The sequence below is a fragment of the Aquarana catesbeiana genome, linkage group LG01 (genome assembly GCF_042186555.1).
Source record: "Aquarana catesbeiana isolate 2022-GZ linkage group LG01, ASM4218655v1, whole genome shotgun sequence".
NCBI lineage: Eukaryota > Metazoa > Chordata > Amphibia > Anura > Ranidae > Aquarana > Aquarana catesbeiana.
Genome location: NC_133324.1, coordinates 16411568 through 16425020, shown reverse-complemented (window position 1 = coordinate 16425020; position 13453 = coordinate 16411568).

The following is a 13453-nucleotide window of genomic DNA, read 5'->3' as shown; positions in this document are numbered from 1 at the left end:
ACTGATGTGTTACAACCAAGGTTCCCATCCAGGGAAGGAGGCTGCTCTTGACCAGCTAAAGGAACATGGACTAGTTTAGGGCAAAGCATTGTACAACCTGTCAGTGATACTTATTCAGAGAGATGGGCAATAGCAACCTTGACAGGGCTTCCAACTTCACTAGACCTGCGCAATTAGTTTTGGTCCAAATATAAATTCGGACACATTTTTGGTTATTCTGAGATTCGGATGTATAGGAATAGTAACGAATTTCATTGAAATCCAATTAAAATTAGTTTATTCGCTTTCTAACGATTTCCAACTTTTCAGAACATTTAGAATTCAGATCGGTTTTAAATTCTGTGTGAAGAAATAGCTGGTTGCAGTGGGCCGGGAAGCTGGCTGCCCGCGTCCTTAGCAACCATGAGTCATCATCTGTCAGCGGGCTTCCCCATTGACAGATGAATGTAAAGAAAACAATGCCAGCACTGCCCTGCAATAGAAAAATGTTAAAAAAAACAGCATGGGGTCCCCCCCCAGTCCATACCAGGCCCTTCAGGTCTGATATGGATGTAGTACTAACTCTCGGTGGAGCTGCTGGTTTAAAGCGGCTGATACCTTCACTCTCAATACCTCTGTTTCACCGGCACCGGGTCTAGGGTACCGTTGAGTTTACCTCTGGATGATGTAGACACCAAACACTTGAGTATATTTTCCAATGCTTTAATGAACAAGTAATAAAAGAAGTAGCAGGAAAGAGGCAGAAGGAAAGTTGCAGGGAAGCTCAAATACCTTTCCTTAGTATTCTTTTAGAACATTCTTTGGAATTGAGCACTTGTAGTTGAATGAACTCCCCTTGTGGAATTCAATCTTTTGCCCGCCTGGATAGGCCTCTCTCACTTGCCTAGCAGCCAGTACGTAGCAGTAACAAAAGTCTCTGCCACAGATTTGTTTGGAATAAACCCGGACGATCCTCTGCCACAGGATGTATTGGTTTGCGATGAATGTCAGACACAGTACTTGAACCTTTAAGCCAACCCGGCAGTACTATGCAGTAAGATTACTTCAGGATACGTCCTCCAACTGAGTCACCAGGCCCCTCTCCAGACCAGCACTCTGCATGATCCTTCCATGACAGGTCCTCCCCTGGGATCTCCTTGGTTGTCCAGCTTCTTCACTCAGGATAGACAGCTCAGGACCATTCCTCTGCTGCTGTGGTAGGCCCCAGACAGGCTTCTGGGCCCACCCACATGCCACAGCGACGCGGGCCTCCAGAACGGAGGACCACGAGGTGGTACTCTTAACGCATACCTGGTGGCCAGGAGGGCCAGCAGGTGGCTGAAAACGAACACCTAAACATGGCGTCTGTCCCATAAATACCCTCTCCCAGAATGCAACTCGGAGGACCACCTCCACCGAGTTGTCTCCGGGACAGAGAAGCACTCATACGCTTCAACACGTTACCTTTCCAACACCAGCCCATGGTGACCAGGACACCCACCGGCACAGTGTGGAACTCCACGCAACTCAGCCAAGCTGGAACAGAGGCAAATCTAACTTCACCTAATAAGTAACCCACAAGATTTACCTATCAGCGGTAGATTGAAAATCTACCAGCGCTACATGGATTTTAAGGGGAACCCCACGTCAAACTTAAAGTGGAGTTCCACCCAGAAATGGAGATCCTGCTGAATAAATTCCTCCCCTCCTCCGGTATCACATTTGGCACCTTTCATGGGGGAGGGGGAAAATGGGAGCAAATACCTGGATTTAACAAATATAGCAGATACTTGTTAAATCCAGGTATTTGCTCCCATTTCCGGAGAAAGAGCACCGGACATCATGCGGCAAACTATGCTATATCCGGCTCCTCCCCACCCCCGCTGTCTTCTGGGAGACACACCTGATACTTTGGCCAATGTCTATTTTCACAACACAATGCATACTTCTTTCTGTAGAAAAATAGTTGATTAAATAGTTTGCCTCTGGTGGAGATTTCAATGTCCCCCTAGATCCTCTTCAAGACTTGTCCAATGGGAAATTTAGCATACAATACAGATTCTTAAACAATTTAATCAATACGCTTGATCAACGAGTGGGATTTGGGATATCCCTTGTCCAAAAATGTATTTCTCAGGTGTACACTCTGGGATATAAAGTCCTGATCTCAGATGACAGAACTGACCTTTGATTATGTTCTGAATCCATGATGGTAGATGACAAATGTTATAATGTAGAAAAGAGTTTTCCTGCTGTAGGTTTTGTATAGTTTTTGGAGTGAATCTGGGTTATTTTCATGGCTAGGTCCAAAAAAGCCAGATTATTGGGATCATGAACAGAAGTGAATGATAAACCAAAGGTATTATGACACAAAGTCATCAGTGAGTGAAGCATAACCATCCTAAATAATTATAATATCATTGATAAAACAACCCTAAACGATGATGTTAGAAGCAAAGAGGTTGTTCTGTCAGATGTGCTATGATTCCGTGTGTCGCAGGTTGGCATATGGGGGGCAAAATTGGTGCCCATGGCTGTGCCCTTGACTTGTAAAAAGTACTCATCATTGAGTGTGAAAGAGTAGTGGGTAAGACAAAAGATTGTAGCTTCTAGGATAAAGTCTACTGGTCTGGCATTGGATAATGGGTAAGAAAAGAGGAACTGTTGTAGTGCATCAATACCAATTACTTGCTGAATGGATGTGTATAATGAATTAACATCAAGTGATAGCCAAAGATAGCTATCTTCCCCCATTTAGTGCTCTCATGACTAGAAGATCAGTTTCCACTTGATATTCAGGTAGTGTGTTTTTTGAAAGTTTTTTTATGTGGATGAATCAGAAAGTAGTCTCACAGCTTGCAAAATGTAGTCAGATCTATCCTGGAGTACAATACCCCTCTTATGATATTATTGATACTGGTGCCTTCATTTTCTATATTCAGAAAACTCAAATTGAATACTAAACAGAAGATTTCCTTCTCAAAACTAAACTCAAGATATTTTGGCAAGATTTAGATGATTACAACAACCATAGAGTTTTTTCTTGGAAACAGAGCCATAATACAATTTCTTCCTTTAAGGATCTTTGTCCTATTGGTCCTCCTCATCATCCCTTCTATCCCCAAGTTAGAAAGCAACCGATCCATAACAGACTTCCCAAACCCCGTGGTGGAATCACCAGTCAGAACTCTCAACCACAGCATGCTAGATCACATAATACGACTGGGGTTACCCACCAAGTATCACATAAGGGTAACATGGTACCCCACTCATCCCATCAAAATGACCATCCCCCGCAAAAAAAATCCCAAGGACACAAGACAAACCACAGTGGCTGCATGTGATGGGGCACAGTGGCTGCATTTGATGGGGCACAGTGGCTGCATATGATGGGCACAGTGGCTGCATATGATGGAGCACAGTGGCTGCATATGATGGGGCACAGTGGCTGCATATGGTGGGGCACAGTGGCTGCATATGGTGGGGCACAGTGGCTGCATATGGTGGGGCACAGTGGCTGAATTTGGTGGGGCACAGTGGCTGCATTTGAGATGGGGCACAGTGGCTGCATTTGAGATGGGGCACAGTGGCTGCATTTGAGATGGGGCACAGTGGCTGCATTTGATGGGCACAGTGGCTGAATTTGGTGGGGCACAGTGGCTGCATTTGAGATGGGGCACAGTGGCTGCATTTGAGATGGGGCACAGTGGCTGCATTTGATGGCACAGTGAGGCTGCAATGATGTTTTTTTTTCAGTATTATTTCAGAATTTTTCAGTTGGTTTGCGTCCCCCTGAAAAAAAAAAAAAATTTGGAGCACCAGCTGTCACTGCCCAGCAGAAACTGGGAAAATATTTAATCTGTCATCTCATCAGTGGCAGCCGCTCCATTAGGGGCCCAGGGGCGCCACCCCCCAATTTATGCGCCCGGCCCCTAATCTACATGCAGGGTGCCGGAAGTACGTATTTCAATGGGTTTTTTTTTTATTTAAGCACATGATTAGAGCCTGAGGCTCTAATTGGCTTCCAAAAAGGGTGGGCTTGGGGTGCAGAGCTGTTATACCTGAAAGGTTCCACATGTACTGTCACTTTAAGGCTGGCTCCACCCAGGAGTGATGACAAGGGTCAAGGGGTAGAGTAGCCATCTTAGAGCACATGTAAGGAAGCATACAAGATGTACCTGTCCTGAGATGCATGTTGCAGTGTACAGTGTGTACTGAAATAAACATCCATTGTTCCAGAGTCTTGTGTCTCTCACAACTCCGAGGATATAACAGTGGTGACGAGGATGGGATTTACAAAGTGTCTATCAGTCTGAGAGAGAGACAAAGGCAGTGTGGATTGTCATCTGGATAAAAGCAATCACAGAGCCCAGCAGGAAAATGTCATTGATCGGGACATTAGGTGAATTTGATGGGGAACAGACATCCTGGAGTTCCTGGGTTGAGAGACTGGAACAGTATTTCAGTGCAAATGCCATCCCAGACAACAGGCAAGTAGCAGTATTCCTGACAGTGGTTGGTGCTAAGACATATGACGCTCTTAGAGATCTCCTTTTCCCTGTAAAGCCAGCAACTAATACATTGGCAGAGCTCCTGACACTGTAATGCCCTGTACACACGGTCGGACATTGATCGGACATTCCGACAACAAAATCCTAGGATTTTTTCCGACGGATGTTGGCTCAAACTTGTCTTGCATACACACGGTCACACAAAGTTGTCGGAAAATCCGATCATTTTAAACGCGGTGACGTAAAACACGTAGGTCGGGACTATAAACGGGGCAGTGGCCAATAGCTTTCATCTCTTTATTTATTCTGAGCATGCCTGGCACTTTGTCCGTCGGATTTGTGTACACACGATCGGAATTTCCCACAACGGATTTTGTTGTCTGAAAATTTTATCTCCTGCTCTCCAACTTTGTGTGTCGGAAAATCCCATGGAAAATGTCCGCTCCGCTCGGACATTTTCCATCGGAAAATCCGACCGTGTGTACGGGGCATTAGAGGATCGCTTCCAGCCTAAACTATTAGAGATTGCAGAAAGATTTCGGTTTTATCAGCGGCAGCAGAAGCCAGTTGAAGAAATTAAAGCTTATGTGCTCGCCCTTCGCAGACTAGCCTCTACCTGTTCTTTTGGGGAGTATCTACCTACTGCACTGAGAGATAAGTTTGTAATGGGACTGAATTGTGAGTCTAGCCAAAAGAGACTGTTAACAGAGAAGGATCTTACCCTTACAAAGGCAATTGAAATAGCTTCAGTGATGGAAATGGCTGTGAAAGATACAGAGGAATTGAACCCCCAGGGCAGAAGGGAAGAGGTGAAACAGGAAGTTTTCAGAACAGCAGTCAAGCCAACTGCCGCAAACTGGAAATACAGACCCCCACCAAGCTGGGAGTCAGCCTGCTACCGTTGTGGAAATACAGACCATGACCACAAAGTCTGCCGGTTTAAGGATCAGACCTGTCATAATTGCGGTAAGACAGGCCATCTTAAACGAGTTTGCCGTAGCAAGAAGGTGCGAGATAAACAACCTCTGAACCCCAAGACAAAGACATATATTGTGGGAAGATATACATCCTCATCTGAGTCAGAGGATGAGGAAGTGCTCCACAGATTAGACATACATCATATGCATTCAGCACCCTCCGCAATGACTGTAGAGGTAACTGTGGAGGGAAAGAAACTCAAGATGGATGTAGACACAGGAGCAGCAGTTTCAGTTATCACCCAGAAACAATGGAGACAACTTCAGACCCAAACAACGGTCCGCCCAACACCAATCAAACTGCAGACATATTCAAAGCAGATAAAATTGAAAAGTGTCCTTCGCGCTGATGGATAATAAAAAGTGAAGTCGCCAAATAATTATGTATGTAGATGGTGATAGGTAATACAAGTGTTAATATTGCAGCAAAATGAAGGTGTTCACACCAACACTTAATAACATCAATATTTAAATTAATTTTGGGCAATATTAAACCTAAAATAAAAAACGTGTGGGTGAATATGCAAAGTGCATATTATAATACAGGTGTGGGAAACTGGTAACTGCTGCTATTGATGTTAGGATCACTAATCTCTGTTTTGCAATATGATGATTGCTGCTAATTACCAATATGGTGATGGTATTCAAATAATTACAATTAAATACTAAAATAATAATAATATAAATGCCACCCTGTAATCAGCATAAAAAAATAACGTGCATAAAAAATGACAATTCCTGGTGAAATAAAAAACAATGAAATCTTCTAAAATCAATAATCAAAATGTGCAATCAATCATAAGTAATGTCATAGAAAAGTACACATAAAAATAGTGATCATTAAAATATGTGATAAAATTCCATTTTGGTGCTAAAATAAAGTGCAGGTGTTTGGATAAAAAAGTGCTTTAAAAGAGGTAAGTGGGTGCTGGCATATAAAAAGTCTATGAGTTATTCTTCTATTTAATCTTGATAAATAAGATGTGACAAATGTGTATCCTTCTGCTGCTGGTGTCTCCTAGTGTGGTCTCACAGAACCCTCACCTTCAGTTAGTAGTAATCAGGCATTCAATAGTATGTCTTTAAGGAGTGGGAGTGGTCTCTGGCAGCCTTTTCTTTCTTTGTTATTTTTATTCTCCAACATTCCCTCTATAAAGAGGCTCCACTAGTGCATTAAAGTTATAAAACCAAAGGGGGATTGTTTATTTAGGTAATGCTCTTACATTTCTAATGGTAAAAACAGGCAGAGTAAATGTAAAAACGGTCTGGCGTTCTCAGCGCCCTCTCACTTGTGCTTCAGATAGTGTGTATCGCTCCAGCCAATCCCTACACGTTACGACACCGTCACGTGTCTTCATCTGGGGAACCGGATTGGCTGTTCTGTGTAGGCTTATATGTTATAAAACCGGAAATTCCGAAACCACCATTTTACTTGTGGTTAATGTTAATTTCGCTCGGCGGCCATTTTTCTTTGGTCTAGGGAAGCTTGATCTCCTCCATTTTGTTGAGGGTAATGCTCTATAATTTGGACATTCATGTGAGCAGCCATTTTTTTGGTGGCAATTCACTTAGTATTTAATTGTAATTATTTGAATACCATCACCATATTGGTAATTAGCAGCGATCATCATATTGCAAAACAGAGACCAGTGATCCTAACATCAATAGCAGCAGTTACCAGTGTCCCACACCTGTATTATAATACTCACTTTGCATATTCATCCACACGTCTTTTATTTTAGGTTTAATATTGCGCAAAATTAATTTAAATATTGATATTCAAAGCAGATACTCCACCCACTGGGTTATGCAAAAGTACAGGTATTGTACAAGGGTCAGACAAAGAGACTACCATTATATATCCTAGAAAATGGGGGACCCCCTCTCTTTGGGAGAAACTGGATTGCTCACTTTGGTATGCCAGACATCACCATAAATCCCTGTAACACTGTTACAATTCCATTAGGAGATAATGAGGGATGGGTGGTGTCCCTGAAGCAGCGTTTCCCAAAGATCTTTGATGACCAGTTGGGGAAAATAAAGCACGACTGTGTAAGACTCAAGCTGAAACCCAACGCTCAGCCTAAGTTCTTCAAAGCTCGGACAGTACCTTTCGCACTGCGAGCAGGAGTGGAAGCAGAACTAAGTCGGCTGGAGGAACAAGGTGTCATCTCCAAGGTAGAGCACAGCGAGTGGGCATCACCAGTTGTACCAGTAAAGAAAGCAAATGGGGACTTACGCATTTGTGGCGATTTCCGCATGGCACTGAACTCCCAACTGGAGATAGACCAGTATCCTCTACCCAGAGTAGATGACATTTTTGCCTCTCTTGCAGGGGGCCAAAAGTTCACCAAGCTTGATCTCAGACAAGCATATTTACAGTTTGAGGTCCATCCTTCTTCCCGCAAGTTTCTAACCATCAACACCCACAAGGGACTGTATGAATACAATCGGATGGTGTTTGGTGTAGCCTCCGCCCCAGCCATTTGGCAACGAAAAATGGACGAGATTTTGGCGAACATTCCTTTCACGCAGTGCCTGCTAGATGACATGCTCATCACAGGACGGACAGAGCAGGAACACAAGCGGAACGTGGAACTTGTGTTGGCGAGACTCCAAGAACAGGGTCTAAAAGTGAACTTAGCAAAATGCCAATTCATGGTGCCTAAATTGGGGTTTTGTGGCCACCTTGTGGATGCAGAGGGGATACACACCACGGAAGCCATGGTTGTTGCTTTAGTCAAAGCTCCAGCCCCAACCAACGTCCAGCAGTTGAGATCATACCTTGGCTTGCTGAACTATTACCACAAATTCCTGCCAGATCTGGCACACACCTTGTTTCCGCTGAACAAGCTTTTGGAAAAACACTCAAGATGGGACTGGTCGGCTGCATGCCAACGGGCTTTTGAAGTCTCTAAGCGGAAGCTGTTGGCGTCACGCATGCTCGTGCACTATTACCTCCAGAAGCCTCTCACCTTGGCTTGTGATGCCTCACCCTATGTTCTGGGTGCTGTACTATCTCACATCTTACCAGATGGGTCAGAAAAACCAGTGGCATTTGCCTCCAGGTCTTTGACAAAAGCAGAAAGCAATTACTCACACATTGACAAAGAGGCTCTAGCGCTGATATGGGCAATTAAGAAGTTTCATCTTTACCTGTATGGTAGGGAATTCACCATACTGACAGACCATAAACCACTCCTTCAGATCCTTAGCCCTGACAAATGCATTTCTCAGACTACTGCGGCCCCCCTCCAACGCTATGCCCTATTCTTGGGAGCATACAGCTACAAAATCCAGTATCGCGATCATGATTCCAATGCGAATGCAGACGCAATGTCCCGACTGATAGGGAAGTCGATGGACTCTTCTCCAGCGGTCAAGAGTTGTCGTTACACCAGCCTGTCCTTCTTGTCTTCTGGGGAGATAGCAGCCCATACAGCCAAGGATACCTTTCTGAAAACAATACTCTCCTGGGTACGGTCTGGTTGGCCTGCAACCGTCACACAGGATTATGAACCTTATTTTCGTAGGCGTATGGAATTAACTGTGGCTGGCAACTGCGTTTTATGGGGATCATAGACAGACCCTCCGGAGACACATTTTGGGCTTGCTACATACTGGTCATCCCGGGGGCACACGTATGAAACAAAAGGCCCGAGGCTATGTGTGGTGGCCAAACCTAGACTCAGATATCACAACATATGTGAATGCTTGTGCTGGATGTGCACAAACTGCAAGAGACCCTCCTCGAGGGTGTGTCCAGCCCTGGACTTGGCCCACGGTTCCTTGGTTTCGCCTACACTTGGACTTTGCAGGCCCGATCAGAGGACACACCTTCTTGATCATAGTGGACGCCCATTCAAAGTGGCCTGAGGTAATTCCTGTTACTCAGCCAACGACTAAGGCAACGGTTTCCATACTGTTACATCTCGCTGCTACGTTTGGATACCCCAGAGAGATCATCACTGACAATGGTGCACAATTCACCAGTCAGGAGTTTCAGCGTTTCCTGACTGCCCACAACATCAAGCACAAATTGACTGCACCTTACCACCCGGCTACTAATGGTCAAGCAGAACGGTTTGTGCAGACTTTTAAACGTTATTTCAAAGCTACAGTGGCTGCAAGCAAACAACAGTCCCTGTCACCCCAGCAGCTGGACTCCTTCCTTTCTGCTTACAGAAACACACCACATGCAACCACTGGGAAAACTCCAGCAGAACTCCTTCTGGGTTGGCAGCCATGGACTGTTTTGGACATGCTCCGTCCTCAAACAGTCCAGGAACATGTACTGCAGTCCCAAGACAAGATGGTCAAACATGATGAGCTCCCTCGATTCACAGCCCAACAAAAGGTATGGGCCCGATCTTATGGGGCTTCCAACGCCCGATGGCTTCCTGCTGTCATTGCAGAGACTTTGGGACCCAAGATGTATAGGGTCTGCCTGGAAGATGGTTCCATTTGCAGACGGCATGCAGACCAACTGCGTCCTCATTTTCAATTGCCCGAATCCCTGACGCCAGTTGAACCACCAGTGTCGCAAGGATCTGCTCCCAGCGGATCGGAATGCACGGGGACTGATGATTGGGGGGACTCTGAACTTTTGAACTCAGCTCCAACAGAGCCCTCCAGCCCTGGTCCGGAGGTCTGTTCACCCACTGAGCTGGTGGATCCCTTCTTGGCCCTGCCGGTGCCCATTCCGGCCAGCCCTGTTTCCTCCTGGCCCCGAGTCGCTGGGTGCCTGACCTCAACGACACTGTCGCCCTCCTGATCGGTTTCAGCTTCCAGACCGGTTGTGAGACTTTCGACGGGGCCGCCGAAAGTGATCCGATGACATTGTATCCCCGCAACTGTCCCTGGAAGCTTGGTCTCACATCTGGATGCAGGAAATATCCGGTGCATCTCCTGTGTTTGGAGGACTGTTATTGGACAGTTATTAGTTAATGTTTTGTGCCTTTTCTCGTTTTGTTGTAATTTTTTTTTTTTTTTTTAGGGATGGATGGAAGGTGTTATACCTGAAAGGTTCCACATGTACTGTCACTTTAAGGCTGGCTCCACCCAGGAGTGATGACAAGGGTCAAGGGGTAGAGTAGCCATCTTAGAGCACATGTAAGGAAGCATACAAGATGTACCTGTCCTGAGATGCATGTTGCAGTGTACAGTGTGTACTGAAATAAACATCCATTGTTCCAGAGTCTTGTGTCTCTCACAACTCAGAGGATATAACAAGACCGCTGCACCCTGAACCCACCCAGCTGTGTGACAATAGCGAATTAATATTTGCTATTGTCTTCTTGCTTCTCCTCCTGGTCAATCAGGATGCAGGTCTTAAGACCCAACTGGCCGAGAGGAGAAGCGACCGTATTGGCTGCCGAGGAGGAGACAAAGGGGGAAGCTGTTGAAGTGGAGGTGCAGGGGAAACCTGCCGAAGCTGCCTGCGACATAGATGGGGTAGTTGTGGGGCTGGTGAGTCAGACCAAGAAGATCTAGATATGTTGGAAGATCTAAATGCGGAAAATGTGGACCATGATCTTATTTCTTTTACAAAACATCTCATTGCATCCCCACCTGTGGTGCATACCTCCCTCAAACTTAAGTCCACCTTCCATACCTCACATGCTAAAGGACCTTTGTCTCCTCCTTTCCATTTCCTCTTTCTGTAGGGGTCCCCCAAGGCTCTGTTCTTGGACCCCTTCTCTTCTCTATATCTACAGCTCTTCCCTTGGTCATTTGATAACCTCCCACGGCTTCTAATACCATCTTTATACCGATGACACCCAAATCTATCTGTCTACTCCTCACCTCACTCCTTCAGTCTCCTCTCGCATTACTAACATGCTAACTGACATATCAGCATGGATGTCGCACCACTTCCTTAAACTAAATCTTTCTAAAACCGAGTTGGTAATATTACCTCCTGCCTGTGCCAACCTCCATGAGTTTTCTTTTCCATCAAGGTCAATAATGCAACCATCAACCTCTCCCCTCACGCCAGGGTGCTAAGTGTAATCCTAGACTCTGACCTGTCCTTTCAGCTCCAAATCCAATCACTGTCAAAAGCTTGTAGACTGTACACCATAACATCTCTAAAATGTGCCCCTTTTTAACTAATGAAACCACCATGCTCCTTATTCACTCCCTTGTTATCTCTCACCTTGCAACTCCCTTCTCATAGGCCTACACCTCCATAGGCTATCCCCTCTTCAGTCTATCATGAATACTGCTGCCAGACTCATTTACCTTACCAATAGCTCAGTGTCTGCCACCCCTCTCCGCCAATCCCTACACTGGCTTTAGATCGCCCAGCAAATTAAATTCAAAACACTAACAACAACATACAAAGCCATTCACAACTCTGCCCTGAGCTACATCACCAATCTAGTCTCCAAATATAACCCAAACCGTCCTCTCCATTTCTCTCAAAACCTCCTGCTCTCAAGCTCCCTTGTCTTCTCCTCCCATGCTCATCTTCACAACTTTTTCAGAGCCTCTCCCATTCTCTGGAACTCTCTAACTTAATCTGCCCGGTTTCTCCTACTCTGACTTTAGGCGATCCCTGAAAACGAATTTCTTCAGGGAAGCCTATTATGCCTATCATGCCTCCAGCTAATCTTTTACCATTTCCATCATCATGTAACTGTACTGTCTCCCTTTTATATTGTAAAGTGCTGTGTAAACTGTTGGCGCAATGTAAATCCAGTATAATAATAATAATTTAGAGTCATTTTATAGGGTTGTCTACTCCAACTTCTTACACTTAATCAATACTTAAATTAAAGAACACAAACTAGGGTCCAGCAATCTCACACAGGCCAAAACCAACATCCTAAGATCACTGATTACGCCAACGTCATCATAAAATGTAAACCCACAGCAGGAAACTCTTCCACATCATAGCAGTTGTCATCTACCGCCATGGATCAAGAACATACCCAACTACCAGTTCTTTCGTCTAAGACAGATCTGTACACGGGATCAGGACTACATATCACAGTGTCCACCTGAAAAATATATAGTATGTATATATAGTATAGTATATATATATATATAGAGACAAAACCAGAGAAAAATTCCCAGCTCAACTCACCAACCAATCTGCTTACCAACCGAATTAACCTGTCCAACAGTATATGTTAAAAACAGGGGTTTAGTTAGCACACATTTGCAAATGCATGCAGAAGCTGCAAGGCCTCTTCACGTCACCCTGTGTATCGATTGTAGTCCTAACCTTTCTAAATTTATGAAGGTCTCCACAGTGGGAGCACATGCATTCTAATGTATAAATGTGGGGCAGGTGGGCCTGGAGGTAGCTCAGTCCTACTTAAAGGCACAGGGGCGCATTGGACACCCAGTACAGAGCACAATGGCAGCAAAGGTGCCCAGTGTGTCCCCTGACCAAATTTACACCAGTAGCAAAGAGATGGCCCCTGCCCCCACCTATAACTGGCCTTCACAGCAACTGTGGAGACCTTCATACATTTAGAAAGGTTAGGATTGCAAGCGATACACAGGGTGCCATTAAGAGGCCTTGCAGCTTATGCATGCGTTTGCAAATGTGTGCTAACTAAACCCCTGTTTTTAACACATTTTGTTGGACAGGTTAATTCGGTTGTTAAGCAGACTGGTTGGTGAGTTGAGCTGGGAATTTTTCTCTGGTTTTGTCTTTCATGCGTTTGCCCTTCCATGTTCTCCTTGCTGTGAAGGCCAGTTATAGGTGGGGGCAGGGGCCCTCTCTTTGAACCCTGTCTATTCTGGCATGTACCAATGCCAGAAACGTCTTTGCATAACCTGCCCCTTCCTACAACATAAACAGGACTTCACAGTCAAGGGCAAAACATACAAGATAAATGAATTCTATAATTGCTTGTTGGATTACATTGTGTATTGCCCCTGCGGCCTCCTATATGATGGCAACACCATTAGACCATTGCGCAAAAGATTTGGTAAACACCGTCACCTCATTGAGGAGGGCAAGGACAAACA